This window comes from Pseudophryne corroboree, chromosome 5 (assembly GCF_028390025.1).
Source record: "Pseudophryne corroboree isolate aPseCor3 chromosome 5, aPseCor3.hap2, whole genome shotgun sequence".
NCBI classification, from domain to species: domain Eukaryota; kingdom Metazoa; phylum Chordata; class Amphibia; order Anura; family Myobatrachidae; genus Pseudophryne; species Pseudophryne corroboree.
The window spans coordinates 490,589,358-490,602,196 of record NC_086448.1 but is presented as its reverse complement, the minus strand read 5'-3'; the positions used below and the strand labels follow the sequence as shown (position 1 = coordinate 490,602,196).

Below are 12,839 nucleotides of genomic sequence, written 5' to 3'. Positions count from 1 at the left end.
GTCCTAATAAATTGCATACAAGGCCGTGTATTAGAAAAAAATATTACACTGATAATAGTTCAGTCATTATGCATTTTACTTTGTAGCATCACTATGAAAAAAAGCTATTGCTCTTTACGAAGGATTGAGTATTTTCCATTTTCCAAGGGAGAAAAAAGCAGAAGCTGCCAAGTCACTTTCTTACTGTAGAAACATAATTAGAAACTGTCTTAAGATTACAGTGTTTTTAATTGCCTTGTCTACTAATATTACAATTCTTCAGATAATCAGGCAGTTCCCAATGGAAAGATAATGGTTAACATTTAATAGGCAGCTACGTTATTGCTGAGTTATTTCACATATGAGACCCCTTATCTTCTTTTTCTCACCTGCAATAGTTTGTTAGTAATGTTAATCCCTCCTTTTCACTTTGTTCTACCATTGTAGGGTACACAGAAAATGGCTGATAGCAGACGGTATGAAATGACATTTAAATACTTTATTATTATTATTAAAGATAACATGAATAATGTTAGGCAAGCGTGCTTACTTTTTTTTATTGAGAAATATTTGCAGTGTTCTTTCAGGGTAACTTACAATTCATTAGCAATTTTGAGGCATGAGGACAGTTTATAGCCATTACTGCAAAAGTATCCGCTGGGATGTACTAAAGTGAAAATGCAGCAAAACCACAAAAACTCCTGTTTTTGGACTTTGGGACTAATTCAGTAAGGACTGCAATTGAAAATCTGCTTGCAGCAGCATTGCAAGCAGGGCCGTTTCTACACAATTTGGCTCCCAGTGCGAGATTTAAAAATGTGCCCCCCAGTGTCATAAAAAATGTGCCCCTCCCCCCCATAGATATAAAAAACACATATTTGCTCACGCTCCTGGTGAGGAGGCATGGCCTCGCTGAAATGGGCATGGTCTTGCTAAAATGGACTTGGCCTCGCAGGAAAAGACTACCTTACACCCAGTTTTTGATGTTGCACCAACAGACCTCGGCCACTACAGGGAAAAAAATGAATTCCACCATATTAAGCCCCACACAGTAATTCCCCTTGCAACATATTATGCCCCCTGCACCATATTATGCCACACACCACAATGCCCGTGATACATTATGCCCTACAGTAAAGCTTCTAATTATTTTTAAATTACCTGCTCATTGTCAAGGGTTTCACGCGCTAAGTGTCATACTCTTTGCCAGTGGTTTCATGGGCTGGGTGTCTTGCTCGTTGACAGGGCTTTCATGCTCTAGGATCCATGCTTGTTGCCAGTGGTTTCATGCTCTAGGATGGTGTCATACTCGTTGCCAGGTGTAATACTTACTGCCAGGGGTGTGTAATGCTAGTTGCCAGGGTTAATGCTAGTTGCCAGGGGTGTGTAATGCTAGTTGCCAGGGGTAATGCTCATTGTCAGCGGTGTGTACAGCCAGCCAGCCATAGCCCGCTTGCCAGCTCCCGCTAGCTCCCCTGCCCGCCCGCTTGCTCCCCCTCCTTCCTGTCATAGTACTCTGCTTGGGGGACGGAGTTTCATGAAATGGCGCGTTGTGGAGTACTATGACAGGGAGGAGGGGGGAGCAGTTGGGACAGGGGAATAGTGCTGCGGCAAGCGCACCGTGCAGTCGCACGGCTCGCCTGACGCTAGAAATGGCACTGATTGCAAATGCAATCCTTTGCAACGCAAATGCTGGCGGTTCATACCACACTTCCCCGTTTTCCCCAACCGCCGTCCGCCCCCGTACTGCCCTCTAAATGCCTCTACCTCAATCATACTTGTGATCGCAGGACCTTTCTGCACATGTGCAGAACAGGTCCTATGTGTGCGCAGTTCCCGACCATCGGGAAAATGCGATCCTTACTGAATACGGCCCTTCTGCCACATTTTTCCATATGTACTATGGCCTTATCCCAGAGCTTCGTTGCAGTGGGTAACGCCAGATTTTGCTGTGGTTACCCTATAGAAGCCTAAGGTTTTTTTTCCTTATTCCCAGCACAACCTGGGGGGCGATGCAGCCATCTGAGCATGTGCAGAGGAACTTCCAGGGCTAAAACCCGGAAGCCCTTTGATCAAAAAACAGCTGTTATCGGGAAAGCTGTCCTTCGCGTTACTAATACTAATCGCATAAGTTAGTACATATGCGATTAGTATAGTTGCAGTAAGTGGTGGAATGTACCGCATTGAGGAAACAATCCCACCCAGTCTGTCAATCATATTCAAATCCCAGCAGTTTGCATTGTTCACCTACTATATTCAGGGCAGATTGGGAATTTAAAGTTGCCCTGGAATAAACTATGAAAGCGATGTCATTAAGTTGGGACCAAATTAATGGTAGGTGAGGCCAACATAAAATAGATGCTGTTAAAATACATTTTCCTAGCAGTGTAAAAGAAAAAAAATATATATCACACTATCTTTCAAAAACTTAGAGCATCCCAGTGGCCATCATACAATTCTAGAAGCATCCCAATGATTGCCGTACAATACAGGGACAATTCAAGATTTGACCAAATAATATAATTACCTCCTCAAAAATCATTCATTCCTTCAGCATCATCATAACCACTGCATACAACATTAATAACACTGTAACAATCATTAACTCTCACATCCCTATTTTCTATTTATCACCACATCATCAATTAATTCAATTCATATTTATTAACCCCCAATTTCCTCTTTCAGTCTTATCAAAAGAACCTCTACATATTAATTAACCCCCTTAAGAACATTAACTCTTTCAACTTCATAATTAAACTCAATGCTTCCATCTAGCCCTGAAAAATGGGTGTGGTCTTGTGGCAAGTGGGCATGGCGTTGTAACACACAACCATTTACATCACTCTGCAGGTGTGCCTAGGCTCACCGTGTACTGTTTAGATGCCGTGCGCATGCACACTGTATTTATTCACCCACTGCTTTGCACAGTAGAGCAGCAGTAACAAAGTGCTCAAGCAACCTTTCCCCTACAGGACACCACAGCCCGTGAACAGAGAGAAAGGAGGACAGTGCCCAAAAAGCAAGACTGTCCTGCAATAAGTATAATGTTTGGGAGGGGGGGTCATACCTACCTACAGGGCTAGCTCTACCAATAGGCAGCTTTAGTCAGCTGTCTAAGGGCACAGGGCACTGGAGGGCACCACAGAATTCATCAAGCAGAAAACACAGCAGAAGGATGTCTCCTTTTATACTGCACTGGTGGCAGCTGTGGTTCTAATCTGGTGCAGCCGCAGCTATTAGGCTGTGCCGCATAGTGCCTCAGCACTTCCTCCATGCAAACATCAAGGCAGATGTAACTATGGCTCCCGAGGAGCACCACCATGGCCACCCCTCATAGCCCTGATGCATCTCCTCCAGGCCTCTTTGATCCCTGCTCTCCAGCAGAACGTGACTACACATATGCATCCAGCAACGTCGCTGTAATAATGCTGCCGTCTGTAAGAGGAACCCTGCCAATAATGAGGGGGAAAAAGACAACTGATCTTACATCCTGATGGGAGTTTGCACTAGTAAACAGCACAACAGGGAAAACACAGGCATCAGGGCACAATGGAAGCAGGGGGTCAGTAATATACTTACAGATGGGTGAATGGAACACAATAAAGAGCATATAAATATATCTATGTGCGTATACATGTATGTATACACATACAATTATATATCCCCACCAGACCCCTTTATATATATATATATATATATATATATATAGTGCTTCACTTTTTTCACATTTTGTTATGTTGCGCCTTATTCCAGAAAGGAATAAATTCATTTTTTCCCTCAAAATTCTACACACAATACCCCATAATTCCAACGTGAAAAAAGTCCATGGAACCGGTATTTGTACTCCAAAGAATAGATATCCGATTATAGGAGGCTGGTCCAGAGAGTGCTGAATATAATCCCCAGTGATAACCTTATGATAAGTGATAACCTTATGCGTTTCACTGCTCCAGGCAGCTTTTTCAAAGGTCAAAGGTACAAATACCGATTCCGTGGACTGTAACCATTTTTTGTCACAGCTCTGGTGAGGACTTGGGACTAAAACCCTCCAGTGGCATAGGCACTTACGCCATCGGACATTGCTAGTAAACTGGGTCTATTGACCAAAGTGGATAAGGAGGTATTAAAACAGGAAAGGAGGAATGCATTTGTGCTGTTTTGAAATAACCGATATGTGAGGTTATATATGTTATGTGAGATTTTATCAAGTTCATCTATACTTAATTAAATTTGATATATTTTTTAATTATTAACATTGTCTATATGAACATTCATCAATTAGCGTTGCTATTCTTTTGTATATTTATTCTACCCGGTATAAAGGGACTAACTACCCCTTTTTTCTCACAGCTGCTTAAGTTGCCAAGGCAGGTTCTGACCTCAGCGCCATTTTATATACCACGGTATATTCCTACTAACATACACAATCCTTATATTTAAATTTACAGGGGAATAAAAAGATTATAACATTGTGTCGTTCTCCATACCTAAGTATTAAGTGGATAAACTGTGCTCTCAGTGCTTAAAGTGGTCCTAGAGAGGTGGTGGAAACTCACCCCCTCTCTCCCCCCGGCGCCCATGTAATAAAGGTATTGCGTGCGCCCAAAAAAATGGGCATAGTCTCAAAAAGAAAGAGGCGTGGTCAAACAATAGTATACCAAATTAAAATTATGCCACACAGTAGCACAATCTTATTCACATTACACCACATATAGTAGTAGTGTCCCTTATGCATGTTGTAACACACATTAATGTCCCTTATACACAAAGCCCACAGTAGTAGCACCCCTAATACACATAATGCCCACAGTAGTAGCACCCCATAATACACATAATGCCCACAGCAGTAGCGCCCCTTATACAATGCCCACAGTTGTAGTGCCTCTTATGCAATGTCCACTGTACTGGTAGTGTCCATAGTAGTGGTGCCCATTATGCAATGCCCCCAGTAGTAGTGCCCCTTATGTCCCCAGGAGTGTTGCCCCTTATGAAGTGCCCCCTTTACAATGCCCTCATTAGTAGTGCCCCCAGTAGTAATGCCCTTAATGATAATGCCCCCAGTCGTTTAGCCCCCTGTAGTTATTCTCCAGTAGTTATGCCCCCAGTAGTTTAGCCCCCAGTTGTAATGCCCCTGCAGTTATGACCCCAGTAGTTTACCCACCTTTAGTTTAGCCCCCCAGTGGTAATGCCCCCAGTAGTTTAGCCCCTATAGTTATGTCCCCAGTAGTTTAGCCCCTATAGTTATGCCCCCAGTAGTTTAGCCTCGCAGTAGTTAGCCGCCCTGTGGTTTGCCCCCAGAAGTTAGACCCCTTGTAGTTTTCCCCCAGTAGTTTAGCCCCCCCCAGTAGTAATGCCCCCCAGTAGTAATGCTCCCAGTAGTTTGACCCCTTGTAGTTTGCCCCCAGTAGTTTAGCCCCCTAGTAGTAATGCTCCCAGTAATTTGCCCCCTTGTAGTTTGCCCCCAGTAGTAATGCCCCCCAGTAATATCCCCTTGTAGTTTGCACCCCTGTAGTTTGCCCCAGTAGTAATGCCCCCTTGTAGTTTGCCCCAGTAGTAATTCCCCCTTGTAATTTGCCCCCTGTAATAATGCCCCCTTGTAGTTTGCCCTTCTGTAGTTTGTCCCCAGTAGTAATTCCCCCTTGTAGTTTTCCCCCCTGTAGTTTGCCCCAGTAGTAATGCCCCCCCGTAGTAATGCCCCCTTGAAGTGTGCCCCCAGTAGTAATGCCCCCAGTAGCTTGCCCCCCTGTAGTTTGCCACCAGTAGTAATGCCCCCCAGTAGTTAGCCCCCAGTGGAAACATATGAATGAAAAAAAACAAACATAGTACTCACCAAGCCCCACTTCCGCGTCTGACCACTGCAGTCCTTCCGGCATCCGCTCCTCGGCACTATGGGAGAGACGTCATGATGTCTCTCCCATAGCGCACACTAACAGAGCCAGAAGCTGGAGCTCAGTAGTGAGCTCCTGCTTCCGGCTTCCGCTGTGGAGAGCCGGGCGCCTCCTGGTAACACAATCCCAGCAGGTGCCCGGCATCTCCCTGTGGCGCCTGGCACACATCGGGTTAGGTGAGCCGGAGGAGGTGGAACTGCGTTCCGTCTACAAGTGGAACTGACGAAACGCAGTTCCGCCCCGTTCCGGCTCACTTTAACTCCTGTGTGCTCTCATGTGACAAACGTCTGATTAGATAGGCTATGAATATCATGGAATATTTTAGTTTATGGTAAATGATTTGCTACAATACACTCTGTTCCATCTGCACACAGTTGTAAACAGCTGATAATCAATATGGCTATACATGAATGTGTATAGAAATTCCAGAAAATTATTTTTTTATAAAGGGTAGCCTTTAGTGTATTTTTTTTCCTATCTATTGTTTGCATGTACAGTATATGCAAAAACACTGCAGACTATTTTTGCCCTGGCTAATACCTCAAATTACACTTTATATTACTATAAGTGGCATTCAGAAAGAAATTTAAATAAGGATTTAAATATCAAAATGATAGAGTTCTGGTAATCCTTTCTTAAGGAAGGTATAAATTGTTAATCAGTCTCTAGGCAGTATTGTTTAATACTAACTTTAATAAAAATGCTGCCTAAAGCGCTGAGACAGTTGGGATCCTGAGCTGTAAAGTTTGGTAGCCCAATCAACATTTGTGTAGCCTCAGGCAACTGAGCAAGCACTTTGAAATATGTTCAATTTTTGAATACCTTCTAAATTATAAAGTATATTATTAATGCAAAAGATGAGGTGTGAAGAACGTTATATCAGCATTTTCAGGAAAAAATGGGCGAAAAGAAGAGAAAAGAGTTTAGGGAATATTTAAGCAAAGGACACCACTTTGATGCTTATGTGCATCACTGATACTGAATTTCTAATCAAAAGAAACCCTGTACTTCATCAGTGTCTAGAAAGCCTTGAAGAGACACAAAAAATGTCTTTTTGATGTGTTCGGCATCATGCCTTATTTTTATATATATTCTGACCCGTAATATCAAAGTCTGCTACTGAACTTTCTAATGTACATTTCTCTTGTTAGTTCAAGACAACATGGCAAATACAATTTTAGGTAGAAATGTGTTTTCTTGTTTTATTTACTCCCTCCTCCACTTCTTTTTAATTATTGGAAACAAATGTTGGCCTCACAATTTTCCTTTATGGGACAAACGGCCGAAGAGGATGAAATGGAATCTGGAATCAAACGGAAACCATCTTAATCATTATAATGAAAGGTCCTTCTAAGGAAAGCAGCAAGTGGGGCCTGGTACATATTGACTGATTGTATACATTGAAGTTACATCGTGTTTAACAAATAATTCTATATGTAGTATGTCTCTTCTACCTCTTTCACTTCCCTGCTTCACAATAATACATAGATATATTCCATTGCAGACATTCAAAGGGCCTTCTGGAGATCTTCAGACACACTCTCCTGCCAAGACTTAACATTTGTTTGGGTGGAACTCTTGGTGGTTTCTGCTTGAACAGTGCTTTACAAATCTGAAACCTGTCATCACACATACTATCCTCAGAATAAACCAGGGGAAATAGTGTGATTAGATTTTACTAAGCAGTAATAGGGATTATCTGAACTTCATTGTTTAAATCTTTAAAACTGAATTTGCATTTGCAAAGAAGACAGACATCACACTGAGCACATACAAGAGTCAGACAAAGCATTCCAATAGCTGTATCTTATTTGGAGAATGTTGAAGTTGCTCATGAGTTAAATGTGCTGACAGATCTACATTAGTTACAGATGTAAAGACATGCAAAGAATAAATCATGTTTAAAGAGTATGTTTTATTTAAACTTCCTGTAATCGTAATAGCTGCATTGATAACTGCTGCTAACTTTAGCAATATGTGCTTATATAATGTGTTCCCACCATACTCTTTCCTTCTTCCCCTGCTAAGGAAACGTAATCTTACTGACACACTGAGAAGGGATGAATAATTTACACACCTGTGGATAAATGAAGCTAAAAATACCCTAACCGTTCATAATCACACAAGAACTGTTTCATCTCAGTCTGACTGTTGTATTTTAAGCAACACATTCATCATGTGATTTTTGTTTGTTCAGTGTGTCACATGGGGGCACACATCAGAAAAACACTTCACAAATGGGTTTGTTTTTTTGTGATCCTTTTGACTTTCTATTTGTTAGAATCATTTAGATAAAAGTTCCCAGCTGTCTTATACATGCTGCATAAAATCTGCTGCATACTCAGCTACTTCGGGGGAGGTCCTGCTGCATAGTGATATGATTCATCGTACATATGGGAGGTGGGGCTACGGTAACACCTCATCATGCTCCAGGGGGAGGAGTTGTGATGAAAGAGAAGTAGGATCCGCAACGGTTGCCTATTCTCCAGAGGGTTTTGGAAGGCTCCCCAAAGTAAGTGTTGCAGTCTGATGGACATTCTGGGAGAGTAGCCAAGTACAATCTGCTGTCATAGAAAATGTGTCATGTGAAAACAGTACTCTAAAATCGTAACAAGGCATTTCATTTTAAAATATATTGTAGTATATTTCACACCAGAAACATTTAGTGATGCACATGAAATTACACATGGCCATACTATATACCACCTTAACCACAATGTGATCTTCCCATATGTACAGCCATACTTCCCTCTCTTCCATCACCCTTTCCTCATTTACCTGAAGTGCTCATCCATATTTTATAAACATGCGCCTAAGGCACATTTGCTGAAGGCAAACTGGTTCTGTAGTACCAAAAAATACAGCTGCTATACGGATCATTGATTCCTGACAGCCATTCCTGCTAGCGTACACCTAAACCTGGGTAAAACTATAGCTTGCAGAAAATGCTGCATTTCTCAGGAGGTTTACACTAAGCGTGTCCATGTCAAACATGCGTGGATAAACAATAAAAAAATCTCAGAATGAACAAGCAGCTGAGCTCCTGTTACTACATATTTTTCCAACTAGTACCACATAGAGCTACAGTATATTTATGACAACTGGACACAGTGAATACTTACCAAATGCCAGAGGATGGGATGGTGGCTGGCAGTCATATGACTGACATCTGCAAACTGTTGCACAAAATCCCTCCCTTCCCAGCAGCCTAACCCTTTGGGATGTCAGCAGTCAGGATTCCAGTGCCAGTATTTGGAGCATTGGCATTCTGACCGTATCCCGGACACAGGCAGAGGTGTAGCTAGGTGCCATGATGCCCGGAGCAAGGGTATGTTTTGGCGCCCTCTTTCCTGTCCTGAACTGGGTGCATGTTGCATTTGAAAAGAAAAAATATTTAAAATCCTAAATCGGTAACAGTGCCGGTTGTAGACTTTGCGGATCTCAGGGCGAAAGTTTTCTTTGGGTGGCCCCATGTTCAAAATAGGAACAGTGCGTGTCTAAGGCGTGCAACAAAAATATAGAGGTGTGGCTTCATGGGGACATAATAGTACCAATTCAGATTACACTGCACAGTAGTGTCTGTTATTCACATTACACACTAATACAGTTTACACCACACAGTAGTACCCCTTATACGCGTTATGCCACACAGTAGAGCCCCTTATATACGTTACACAACACAGTAGAGCCGCTTATACACGTTACACCACACAAGAGTTGTTTATACACGTTACACCACAGAAGAGTCGTTTATACACATTATGCTATGGTAGACTTGCGTATACATATTACTCTGCAGCTTCTAATGAGAGGTGCTACGGCATCATTGTAGCGAGAGGTGCTGTAGCAGCCGTGGCGGAGAGAGGTGCTGCAGGAACTGAAGCAGAAAGAGGTGCTGCAGCACTACAGCAGAGAGTGGTGTATCAGGACAAAAGTAACCCTGCTGCACAGCTGCAAGCAGACAGTCAGACATATAAAAAAGGGCAGGCAGAGCTCCGGGATGTGCTGGCTGTCGGTGTCTCCTGCTGTTGTCTCTAGCCAGCCCTGTTCCCTACCTAGTCTCCGAGTCAGCGTGCGCCCCTCTGCTTCTCTTCCTCCTGCTCTGTGGCTGCCTGTACTGCAGTCCACGGTATAGAGGTGGGAGGGGGCAACAGACAGCAGTGCGCCCTCTAACTTTTCTGGCACCCGGAGCTCGTGCTCCACTGGAGCCACCCTCGCTACACCCCTGGACACAGGTATTGGTGCATAGCAAAAGGTTTTCCGCATAACAACCAATCAGATTCTGCCAATCTTTTAGTAATGTTTAGATAATGATAGCAAGTGTATTATTGGTTGCTATACGCAGTATTACTGAATCCATTGGTTACCTGTATTCTACTGTAGTCATTATAAAATACTTTTAATCACACACAAGGCCATTAACCAAACTATACCAATGTACATCTCTTCGCTTATCTCAAAACATCTCCCAACCAGACCTCTCCACTTTTCACAAGATCTACGTCTCTCATCCACACTCATTACTTGATCCCATGCACGATTGCAGGACTTTCTTCGGGCTTCATCCACTTTGTGGAATGCCCTATCATGAACAATAAGACTCTCCCCTAGTTTCCAAACCTTCAAGCATTCCCTGAAAACTCACTTCTTCAGGATAGCTTATCACATTCCAGAACCGCTCACTCAACTTTCATAAGCTTTCCTATACAAGTATTTTTCCACTCTACAGACCACACATATCCTCCACATATTGATCTCTTTTTTCACTTTCCCTTCCTTCTGACCATGGTCCATCATTGCTGTGATCTGATATCATGCAGCCCACATACAACCTTTGCAATCTGGTGGACAACTATGCAATAGATAGCGCCTACCCTTGTGTATCAATGCCTATTTCCCTGTAGATTGTAAGCTTGCGAGCAGGGTTCCTACCTCTATGACTGTTATTACTCAGTTTTGTTTTATCATTGTGTCCAATTGTAAAGCGCAATGGAATTTGTTGCGCTATGTACGAAACTGTTAATAAATAAATAAATAAATAATTACCTCAGTGCACAGTAAACTGTGAAACAGTTTTCAGAAATTTTCTCAACAATGTTTAGGCTAATTCTGTCTAACAGTATTTAATGAGAAATTAGGACTTTCTTTTCAGACAATTACTCAGTACAGATATCATATGCATTTAGTTAATCAGTATGCAAAAACACAGACACATGGAGCTGTTACCTCTATAGCCTACATGATACAGCCATTAGCTGCAACTCCCCTATTTTACTCTTCAAATCACTTGTCACTTCCCCTCACCACTCGATAAATTCCCATCTCTCTTCTATAATTAGAAATAGTAAGAAAACTGGTGAACTTTTCAGTGATGTGTTACTTGAAAATGAACTGCATTTTGTTGTATTTTATTCCCCCCCCCCCCCCCCCCTCTGGTTTTTACTGTATCTATAATTAGACTTTATTGGTACTCGTATGAACTTTCTTGGGTACATTATTGGAGTTTAAGTTATCCAGGATAATTTTGTTGTTGTTATTATTATTATTATTACTACTATTATTATCATCATCATCTAGCAAGGCATTGCAGTCACTGTAATGTAATATGAGAGACATTTTCAGCTATATGCCTTAATAATAGATTATGCAGACTTCTAAAAAGCAGACTACTGTAGATCTATGAATAAAAGAAAAAAAAAGCATAGAAGCACCTTAGAACAGTATGTGCCAAACATAAACTCTCACACATTTTTTTTCCAATAAAGAAATACATTTTTAAATAATATTAATGTTATCCTTCACCCTTTGTTTCATTTTTACAGGCCTTGGCCAGGATTCTGACATTTGCCTACAGAGACAATGTGGCCGATTCAGCATCAGTCGCTATTGTGCTGAAATAGCTATAAACGATTTCAGCCGGTGCGCGCATGCACAAGGTCTTAAACTGTGTTCTCTTAAGAACGCAGTCAAAGTCCTGTTGGGGGCGGTGACGGGGTATCAGTGTCACGTCTTGTGGTCGTCGATGCACCATTTAGGGGACATGGTCCAGACCACGCATATGTGGGGCGGGCCGCGGCAGCAGCTAGACGTCACACGCAGCCAATTTATCCAAAACATGACGGCTCTCCGTCTGCCTACACAGCAAGGATGCACAGGCAGGGGGCTACCGTTATCATGTGAGCATGTCGCTGCTTATGGAAGTGTTCGTATGTGGGGGAAAACCCGTCATGTGGGGTGGCCCTGTGCTGGGCGTCCCCCCGCATTGCAGTGTAATGAGTTGTAGTTGCGCGAATAGTCGCACAACTACAACTCATGCTGAATTAGGCCCTATGTATGACTATATCAATGTATTTGTCTGTTGTTTTTTTTTGCAAAATAGGCCTCACATGCCATGGCATCCGCATTCTCCACACAACTGTGATTGATGGAGCTTCCTGTGACATCAATTAGGATGAGAACAAAACTGTTTGAACTTTTGGCAAATACAGTAGGTTACAATCTGTAACGCAGTTTGGTTATTGAATACTTTATATGCATGTAAGGAGTAATATGCACAAACTTTTTAAACTGAGAATACTAAGGCCAGAAAATCCAACCATACATGCTTTTTGTTCTCAAATATAGGAAAACCATTATATGAAACTATCCCTATTTTCATGTTATTTTGTGGATGCCAGGATTCTGTGTTATGGGGAGATATGCATTGTGTTTTACAGATTCTATTGGGAAAAAAAGATTACTTCTCCTGCAAAAACAAGTACCTAGTTGTACTCATCCGACATGATCACCTTGGAAAAACCCATGTGATAGAACTGATTGATGGTCTGCAAGGCATATTTGCTTACTGTCCCGGAAAGGCCGAGAGGTTCCTGAAAATCGGGTGGCACTCCAGGCCACTCAGAAAAGTGGGCAAGTCTCCCACATATAGCTTACAGCCCTGCATCCCCCACACTAACCCTCTCTCAACCC

The 12,839-nt window shown here is 42.3% G+C and overlaps 1 protein-coding gene across 2 annotated transcripts in view; it reads right to left on the bottom strand.

Annotated features, from left to right (window-relative positions):
- LOC134927889 (cadherin-6-like) overlaps window positions 1-12,839 on the bottom strand; it is a 470,497-nt gene that overhangs the window by 422,641 nt on the left and 35,017 nt on the right. The gene's annotated exons all lie outside the window — the stretch shown is intronic.